The following is a 9,898-nucleotide window of genomic DNA, read 5'->3' on the forward strand; positions in this document are numbered from 1 at the left end:
CTCATTGCCACTTTCCATATGTTTTGTTATTTTGCAACTTCAAAAGCACACAAGAATTTAGAAAGTAAAAGATGGGGTCTATTTACTTCAATTTTTGATAGGCACAACATTCTCATAAATTTTATGGCCTAGTCAATAGTAGAGAAATGAATAGTTTCACACAATTTTGTGATTGATGACAAAAATATATACTCACACTTATGTCATACCATACTCACACACTTACTTTGATTTGTGAATTACTTAATCTAAATCACACATCACTATTATTTGTCTAAAGCAATGTAAATTAATAGTGTAAGTTGTACAATCATCCTCATTGCCACTTTCTATATGCTTTATTGTTTTGCAACTTCCAAAGCACACAAGAAGATGAGATCTGTTTACTTCAATTTTTTGTGGGCACAATGTTCTCACAAATTTTATGGTTTGGGCAAAGACAGAGCGATAAATAATTTCACACAACTCTATGATAGGCAACAAAAGCATATACCCGCACTTGCACTTACATCATACCATATCCACAGACTTTCTCCGTGATTTTACTATTTTGGCTTACTGCTCTAAAGTGAACAACCATTTTTATTTAGGTTTGAAGTGGACAAAAAATAGAAGTAAAAATTCTTTCTAATAAACTATTATATAAGAAAATGAATTTATTTATTTATTTGTAATAGAACTCTAGTTTTCAATAGATTTGGACTTCTCCAATTTTATTGCTTGGAATTGAATTATTTGGATTGTCACTTGATCACTTCGGCGTTGCACCTTATAAAGGTGTGATTGCTAGTTTTTATTGTTTTCCTTTTGTGTAGAGTTGTGTGTCTTTTTCCTTTTTTTAAATTATAATTTGTTGCATTTGACTTTTCCCTTTTTTCATTTCCTTTTCTATTTCCCCCTTATCTTTTAAGCTTTGCTTCATCCTTATGATAGATCAAGAGATGCTTCATCCTTATGATAGATCAAGAGATGCTAAAATACACACACATGTTGCTAGATAAAACACCATAAGAACAATTTTAACATTAGCCGCGTAAAATAAAATTTATGCATTATATTCACTATTTTACTATATTATTATTATTATCATTAGGGTTTCAAGGTTACCATTGATTACGTTCTTAGGTTTTAAAGGAGGTTGTGCTATTAACCGGAGACGATGGCCATATGGTCAATCTTCTTTAGAAGTCGAGGGAACTGTGTGAGACCGCAGCATGACTAATTTATTTTTTCCATCATCATGTTTCAAAACGCAGCAGAATTACTTTGGAAGTTTCAGGAGTTGAGGGTTAAAAGGGTCGTTGAAAGGACTACAATAAGTTCGTTGCAGTTCTGAGAAAGGTATCTCTATCTATGAATTCTTCTTTGCTATTTTAATGACGTGCAGATTTTTCTATATTTGGGCGCACTGAAGTTAATAGTAAAGAATGATGGCTGCTTAGGGTATGCTAGTTGTAAACACGGTTATTTTGTGAAACCATAGTAACCAGGAAACGTGTGTTTAGGATCTGTATCGGACTAGTAAGCCGACACAAATCTTCTTGCTGTTTTTCTTGGATTTATTAGAGTGTCGAATCTAAACACTTAATTCATAAATATCTGCGCTTAAACACAAACTCAAATACTTTCACAGGATGAAGTTTAGCTTACTTCGTGATTACAGGCAAGGTATTTACATGTTTCTTAGTGGGGGCTGTGCCTCCAGACATCTATAAAAGTTGAAATTTAGCTTCCATCGACTAAGAAGCCAATCTAGAACATTCTGCCACTAAATGACCATTCCAAAGTAACAATGGCAATGAAATGCCAACATCTAATAATCAAGTTCGTGGGTTCAAATGTGATCTTGCACCTAGAGACTTATCTTTCCCTGAGAAACCTTTTGATCAATCTTTTCCAACCAAGTAAGCTAATGTAGTATGGGAGAGGGCATTGATCTGTGAAGACAGGAATGAAAGAACCTAAAGTTTTTATAGCCTGCAAATTGGAATCTCATCATGGAAGTAGTTGTACCCTAGAACAAGGATCCTTTCTCCATGATTGACATTCTGCCTTGGGAAGATTGGCAGACAATGCAGAAACATTCTGTATGATGGAAAATCTCAACATTATTAATGAAGAAAAGGTTTCCAGTTCATAGAAATCCAAGTATGTATCTTTACCTATTGTTGGAATATAATGCTTCAGCAGTTAGAGTTTGAGAAGAATTGTAGATCTATTGAGTGTCAATCAGTTTTAGATCGTTGGTAATATTTTTAGTTTGCTATCATTTTTATTTGCATATTTATAGGATATTGTCAAGGTCAGTTAAGTATTATATTTTTGTTCTCATGAATGATGAATAATAAGGCACGAGTTTGATGATTTGTTCTACACTTCAATTTCAAGGTTTTTTTTGTGCAGCTACTAAAATCTAAGACAATGTCATCCATTGCAGAAGAACCATCTGCTGTCGAAATTGATGTTAATATCATTGAAGATGAAACACCTGAACTTCTTTGAAGAGGCCAACACTTTGAAAATAACCATGAAAAGCCACACAACATTCAAACTATCACATATACTCAAAACATTAGGAAAAGACTAATAAGTAACACTCAAACCAATAATGTGTCAAAACTGATAGAATTTACAGATTAGACCCTTCTCCTTATAACAGGTTTATTACAGCCAAAACTTTAGACCTAAAAATGGTTAGGGGAGATTGCCTAGATTATGGAAACAGACACACACCCATAACATAGTTTAAATTATTCTGTGGCAGAGAAAGTAGTCCAAGCATCCTCTGAAGCAATATGCTTTAATCCCCTGCAGAATATTCTAAAATCCTTGGGTAAGAGGAGATGTTGGGATCAAAGCCAGGTTCCAAATGCTCTAGAACCCCAGGTGTGACAGGAGCAGTGGCCACACAAGAATCCACGTCAAAACTAGAAACAGGGACGACAAAATAACTAAATTGACATATGCAGGAACCATCACACTTCTTGCCGAAATATTTGTCGTTATCACTCTTGTAGCCTATCTTGTAGTTTGTACTTCCATTGATATCCTTTCTTGTGACATTCCAGACTTCCAGTTACTAAAAAATGGGCTTTATTATCTCTTGTTAATAGGACCAATCTGTTACAAAGCTGCTTAATTGAAGCTGTGCCCTTGGATAATCTGACACATTAATTTAGAGGGTTAAGGTAACCTTTCATACAAGAAATTACCCATTTTGCACAGCTGAAGTTTGATGGGGGGCTTTGTAAACCTCTTAAACTATGTTACGCTGGGATGCGTTCCTTATTTTTAGCCCTCTGGTAAACATTCTGGAAATGCATCCCTTCTTTATACCATCCCTATCCTTGAAATGATGTGGAACATTTTAAAAACCAACATAATTCATTGTTCTTCTTAAGACAACAAAGTAGAAACCAATACAAGTGTGCCTTGACATTAATTAAGGGCTCCAAGCTGGCACTAAGTCAAATCTATGTTTCATGCATGCATCAAAGTGTTGGAGTTGAAGGCTTATTTTGTGTCTTAGACAAGATATTTCTTATTCCGTCATATATGTTGTCATTAAAAGTTACAATGAAAAAAGTATAATATTTTAATATATTTTGATTTTACGCCCTTTAGGAAACATCCCAGCAACACATCTCCCCATCCTGGTCCGGAAACAGTGGAACATAGCTCTAAAATGATAGAGATCTATGAAAATGTATTGTCCATAGACTCAAAATAATCAATGACAAAACCTGAAGGGCAGACTTTCTTTGCCTAGAGTTTTTGAGCATGTGATTTGTATCTGGTAGGACTGAGAAGGATGCTCGTCTTTAAAATTTAAATCTTTGATTCTTTTGCCACTTTACAATATGAGCTTCTGCTTTATGTTTAGTAGTATTTTAAAATTAAATTCTGAACATAATTTTGTATTCTAGAGAGTGTTACTTGAATATCATTTAAAGCTTTAAATTTGATTTTTGAGAATATCCTAGCAATTCAGTAATAGATGTGAGGTGTTGTTAACAGATGGTACAAGTTGGGGTGAATTTCTTTAAGGTATTTTGTTCAACTTTACTACAACATATTGTATGGCAGTTTGATTTTGTATTACCCGAATAGGGAAGAGATCTTGTACTAGATAGGTAGTTGCCCATTGACACACCTTGACAAGTTTCCTCCAATGCCCTTTGGGTGTTTCTCCTGTGATTCATACACAGCTAATTATTGATCTAATAAATAATAAATATCATTCATACTGTTTTTAAGATGCATATTGCATTGTATGATAACTTTTGTTGTGTTCCCTAATGTGTCTACCTTGTTTAATGTAAAGTTCTTGCATATCTTTTCATATTCCGGTATGAGAGTGGGTTTTTGGAGCAATGCCAAAGCAAGAACAGATATTAATTACTTAGTCCTCTATGGAGCAGTAGGTTACAGATGTCGAGTGGAATAGAATTGAATAAAAGGATGTTGTCCTAATTCTTGGTAGCATGCATTGGGAGCATGGTTGCTGTAAATATGGACAGATACTAAGAGTCTATAATGGACTCCGCTGAGATTTAGGTGGGTACGAGTAAAACCATCTTGTACCCATAAAGAATCTTTGTACATATTTCCTGTTGACAAAATGTTATACTCAGGGAAATCAGCTGAATAAACCTCTTTTATAATGTGAGATGATTTTGTCCAAATTCTTTGCAGAATGCAGTGGGAACATGCTTGCTGTAAATATGGGTGACAATTGGGTGGTTATAGATTTTTTTTAACGCCCATAAACTAACCAGCATGTGAATCTCCTGCAAACAAAATACTCTATAAAGGAAATTCAGCTGAACAACTTGCTTTTATAAGTGAGTGAGATATGGTCTAATTATTGGTGGCTAGCACCGACAGCATGTTTTGATATAAATATGGAGGACTGTGGTAACATTTAGCTGGAGTGGAAAAAGTATTTTGCTCTGATAAGTATCTCTGTTTATATATTTTACTAATAAAACACACTTATTATAGGAAATCAGTTGGATAACCTATTTTAGGTTGATGGTGTGTTTATCTTTCTTAGGTGAGATGACCATTACACTTTATTGATTGTATTAAGTTCTGAATGGACCCAAGCAAATTTGAATTGTCTTTTAAGAAATAAGTTGCCATTTACAGACATCTGATTTAAACACATTTCTTTGCATGGTGATGATTACCTTATTTTGTTGGATGACTATCCTGAAATAATTTTAGGTCTGCTAGAGACGATGGTAGCAAACACTTTTAAGAAGTAAAATACGACTGGAGTTGCTTCATGATTGGTAGAAGCAAGATATTATAGTTTTTTAGGAGAGACATACTTGTTTTAGCATGTTCAAGTGTTCGATGTTTTTTAATTTTAGCTACCCTGGCTCAATTATGAATTTGTGGTAAATTATTATTATCCCAATTAACTAAATTGCAGGCATGTAGTTGATTGTAATTTGTAAATAATGTAGGAGTCACAAGTTGATTATTTCTTTCAACTGGAATGTAGGCGCGTAGTTGATTGTAAATTATGTACGAGTCACAAGATGAATCAAAAGCATGAGGTTATAAAGCACATTCCATTTTTTGAAATATTTGTTGCGTCTCTCAACGTGCCTGCATGATTTAACGTAAATTTCTTGCATGTCTTCTAATATTTCAGCACGAGAGTTGGTTTTGGATGATGTATAAATTATAATTGAATGAGAGGATGCTGTCCTAATTCTTGGCAGCATGCATTGGGAGCATGGTTGCTGTAAATATGGACAGATAGTAAGAGTCTATAATGGACTGCGGTGAGATTTAGGTGGGTACAAGTAAAACCATCTTGTACCCATAAAGAACCTCCGTACATATTCCCTGTAAAGAACATGTTCTATTAAGGGAAATCAGTTGAATAATTTTATTTTATAGTGCAAGATGGTTTTGAACTTTTGTCCTAATTCTTTGCAGAATGAATTGGCAGTGTGCTTGCTGTGAATATGGACAGACATTAAGCAATCTATAATGGGCTGCGGTGACATTTGGATGGGTACATCGAAAACCATATTGTGTGGTTAAAAATGGACCAGGAGCACGGTTGCTGTAAATATTGACTGGATTGGCATTTGGATGGGGTGGAGTTGAAAAGATTTTGTCCCATCAGGATCTCCGTTACACTTTATCATTGTTAGATGTTTTTGAACAAGTATCACTGAAGCCTTCAACTCCTGAAGAATTAATTATATGATACAGTAACTTCCATGGCAAGAGTTTGATCTGCTAGGGAGCATGCTTTGTATAAATACCAAAAGGATCGCAGTGTATCTACTGGGTCTTGATGACTTTTAGGTACAAAGGATGTCCACTCATATGCACTTGATACTCCGATAGATTGGTTGGCTACTAGTGCGCTTTAAAATTTACTAGTTTTTGAAACAGATGTTGTCTCTATAGCTGCAATAATTGGCATGTCTTATTTATACATTCTCGTAAGCTATCAACGAAGTCCTGAACTGAAGAGTTGGTGTGACTGTTGGGCTTCATATCCCAACAATCTCCCCTGTGAAGACCAACCGGCACCACCATGCACTGCAGCATTCCCTGCTTCCTTTTCCAAATTTTAGATGACAAGTTAAATCAGAATAAAAAATATCTTCTCCTATTCTTGTGCTCCCCTTTTGGACAAAGATTAGCTGGCTTTAAAACCCAAACATAAAATTGTCCATTGTAAAATTTTAACATTTCCTCCTCCCCAGGAGTTACAGCAGGAGTTACAGCAGACAACATCCCTTCTTCAACTGTATATATCTCTATGTGAAGTTTTCGATTTTTACTTGGCTCTGTAATTATCTCTTCCCTTTCACAATTCAGCTGCTCAGACTCTTCATGAAGAACCCCATCAAAATGGTTACTCAACACAGCCTTAACCATCTTCAATTTCTGCTTTTATCCAAGCTGCAATTGATTGGATCCCACATTGTTTGTAAAGAACACAAATACCTTCATATATGCTTGAGCTATTCCCTCATTTGGGTAGTGGTTATAACCGTGGTACTGCTCATATCCTTGATTAGGCACATTTAGGCACAAATGTGATGGCTGCATGATCCTTGGAGTCTGCCCCAAGTGGGAAGAACCTTCAAGATAAAATCCCTCTATATCCTCATGGAGACACTCCTTGCAGTACAAAGCCACCCGAGATCCATTGTGGCTGTCAAAATGTCCAAAGAAATGGTACTCCTCATCGACTCCAGACACGAATAATGGAACAACCTGTGGTGAGTTGCTACCAATGGGTATTTGCATTCCCTTTGTTGTCAGCATGACTCCAATAACCTTACTGTCATGACAACCTCTATATTCAGTTCTTCAATTACCACTATCGCTGGAGAGTCCCTGTCAACTGCCAAACTTATGTCATTGTTGACATAATGGGGCATAGTTTCTTTGATGGTAACATTAGAAGATAACAAGATATCTTCTACGGACTTGGTGTAGAGCTCTCTCTTCTCTCACCTTTTCCTTGGTCTGTTTGAAAGATGGAGGGCGACCAGAACTGTGAGCCCCATCAGTATCATCAAGCTGGCCTTGAGTAGTGTGGGATTTCTGCAGAAATATATGGTCCACAACTTTCCTCTTTCCGGAGACTTGAATAGCCTCCTCCAGCTTTTCATTAAATAAATCCTTTTGGGCCTTCATTTGGCTGACTGCAATCTGCCCATGCTCAGAAGCAATGTCCTTGTCATCTGAGTTGTGATGAAAAAAAGGTCCCTCTGAGCTATCAACATTTCTTTCTGCACCATTTGAAGGATCTTGTGCCATGTTGTCCACCACGGGACTTTGTGGCAAATGGTTTGTAATACTCGTAGCCCCCCAAATGAAACCTCTACATAGGGGAGTTAGACCAGAAGCTTAGATCCCATAAACACAATCAGACCCAGTTTGAGCAATCTCAAATTTCTGCAATTAATCATCAGGCTGGGACACACCCATTGTGGGGTGATCTTGTCTGTTTTGACCAAGCCCTGGATCATTAAAAACTAGATGATTACCATCACCGAAACATGTAACTGAATTCCCCAAATTATAAACAGGGGAGTTGACTGGTTGTATGCTGTCGCAACTTTCTTTGGAGCTGCACATGTCTGGGCATATCAAACCATTTTTTATTTCCACTTTCTTGAAGCTAAGTTCAATAGCTGTTACATCTTTTGTCCCTTCATCGGTTGTCCTTTCACCTTCGTGTATAGGGAACTCCTTGTTCGTTCCTTTATCTTCTTCCACAACAGACTTTTCATCTGTCTTTTCATCTTCTTTTACTGAAAACTTCGCATACTCTTTAAAGTTCTCTAGCTGCAGCATCCTATGAACTCTGGATGCAAAATTATTTGTATCATTGAGGTTGGAACTAGAAATAAGAGAAACCATTTTATAATATGCCAACACCAGACATTTTACTTGTCCGCTTCCGCAATTCTTCCATGACGGCTTTCTTGTGTGCACCTGTGCACTCAAGAATTGCATTAATCTCTATAAGAGCTTTTAAATCTTCTAGTTCAACTTCAGGCATATATTCCCAGCCATCCCACCAATGCACATGATAGAGTTTTCTGCTCTTATTAGACACAACCTCATTCTTTAACAAACCCAAGTTTCTAATAAATTTGTTGAATGATAAAATCAACTTCACCGTCTTCCATATCTGCTCTAGCCTCACCTTGGCCCTGATACCAATTGTAATTTTTTATGGTGGAAACTTGCCTATGTCCACACTCCAGCAAGGAAATATTTTATTAATCAATAATCAAACTAATACAGTATACGACAACATGTCTCATTTATACATTCTTGAATTGTCAGCAGTCAAATTTGAATTATCTTTCATGAAATAAGTAGGCAATTTCAAACATTAAGCTGAGTATATATAAAATTATGGAAGTCTATGATATAATAATTTAGAAAGTTCATTCACTTCAGTAATTATTTGGCTACTATTTGTTCAACCTCCAACATTGCATTCTACCTTTTTTGAGAGCATTGACCACTAGTAGAGAAACCCTCTCCAACATTTCATTCTACCTTTTTTGAGAGCATTGATTTCTAGAAGAGAAACACCCTCAATGGTTGGTCATTTTATGCCCAATTCTACTCCTTTTTTGGAGTTAGAATAAGTGATTTGTAATACCCCTCCTTTGCTATCATGGTAGACTTAGTTGTTAAAGTTTTATATGACTCTTCTATAGATGTGTTAGTTGCTATTTGATATTTGAAATGCAATACTTTGATATGTTGAGTAATTGATTATGTAAGGTTGTAACTATTTTCTACTTGAGTGATGATGCTTTAATTACTCTTAGTTAATGAAATCACTTCTATGATGATGACATATGATGTTTGTTAAAAAGATGTTTATAATGTTTCTTGATGATGAGATGTTCATATTAGAATATGATGTTAAATACATTTAAGATTTACTATTATACTTATCTCATACTAGCATGTGTATGGTGTGTGTATCTATTTTACATTTATGTTTGACAAGTCTGATATGGTTGAGGGAGGGAGTCGTAGTCACCTACAAGTTAGGATCTACACGATGTACCACTCCCCACCATGTTTGTTTAACTTAGATATGTATGCACATGCGCATGCTCGTCTTTTATACATATTTGCAGGTACCAAACATCAACATCCCTGAATTGCCAGGATGAGCATGCACTATCACAATAATTTGATGGTAAGAAAGAGAATGTAATGTCCCCGATTTGGCAAGTTTGTGCAGTTGATGGAGTTAGCTCATCATAGCGACCCTCGTGAGCTGACAAGGTGTTATGGGGGGCTTAGTTGTAGACTTACTATTTTTAGTAAGTCTATTTTTGGCAATGCAGTGGGTGGCTTTGGTAGTTGGTCGTCA

At 35.9% G+C, this 9,898-nt stretch overlaps 1 long non-coding RNA gene across 1 annotated transcript; it reads left to right on the plus strand.

The window, feature by feature from the left end:
• The first annotated feature begins 966 nt into the window (after positions 1-966).
• On the plus strand, positions 967-6,422 carry LOC149529466 (uncharacterized). Its single transcript, XR_016358760.1, has 2 exons — positions 967-1,341; positions 5,956-6,422. It is a non-coding gene; the product is annotated as an uncharacterized LOC149529466 (long non-coding RNA).
• Positions 6,423-9,898: the final 3,476 nt, after the last annotated feature.

This window comes from Cupressus sempervirens, chromosome 11 (assembly GCF_028749045.1).
Source record: "Cupressus sempervirens isolate cs-2001-9-10 chromosome 11, ASM2874904v1, whole genome shotgun sequence".
Taxonomy (NCBI): Eukaryota; Viridiplantae; Streptophyta; class Pinopsida; order Cupressales; family Cupressaceae; genus Cupressus; species Cupressus sempervirens.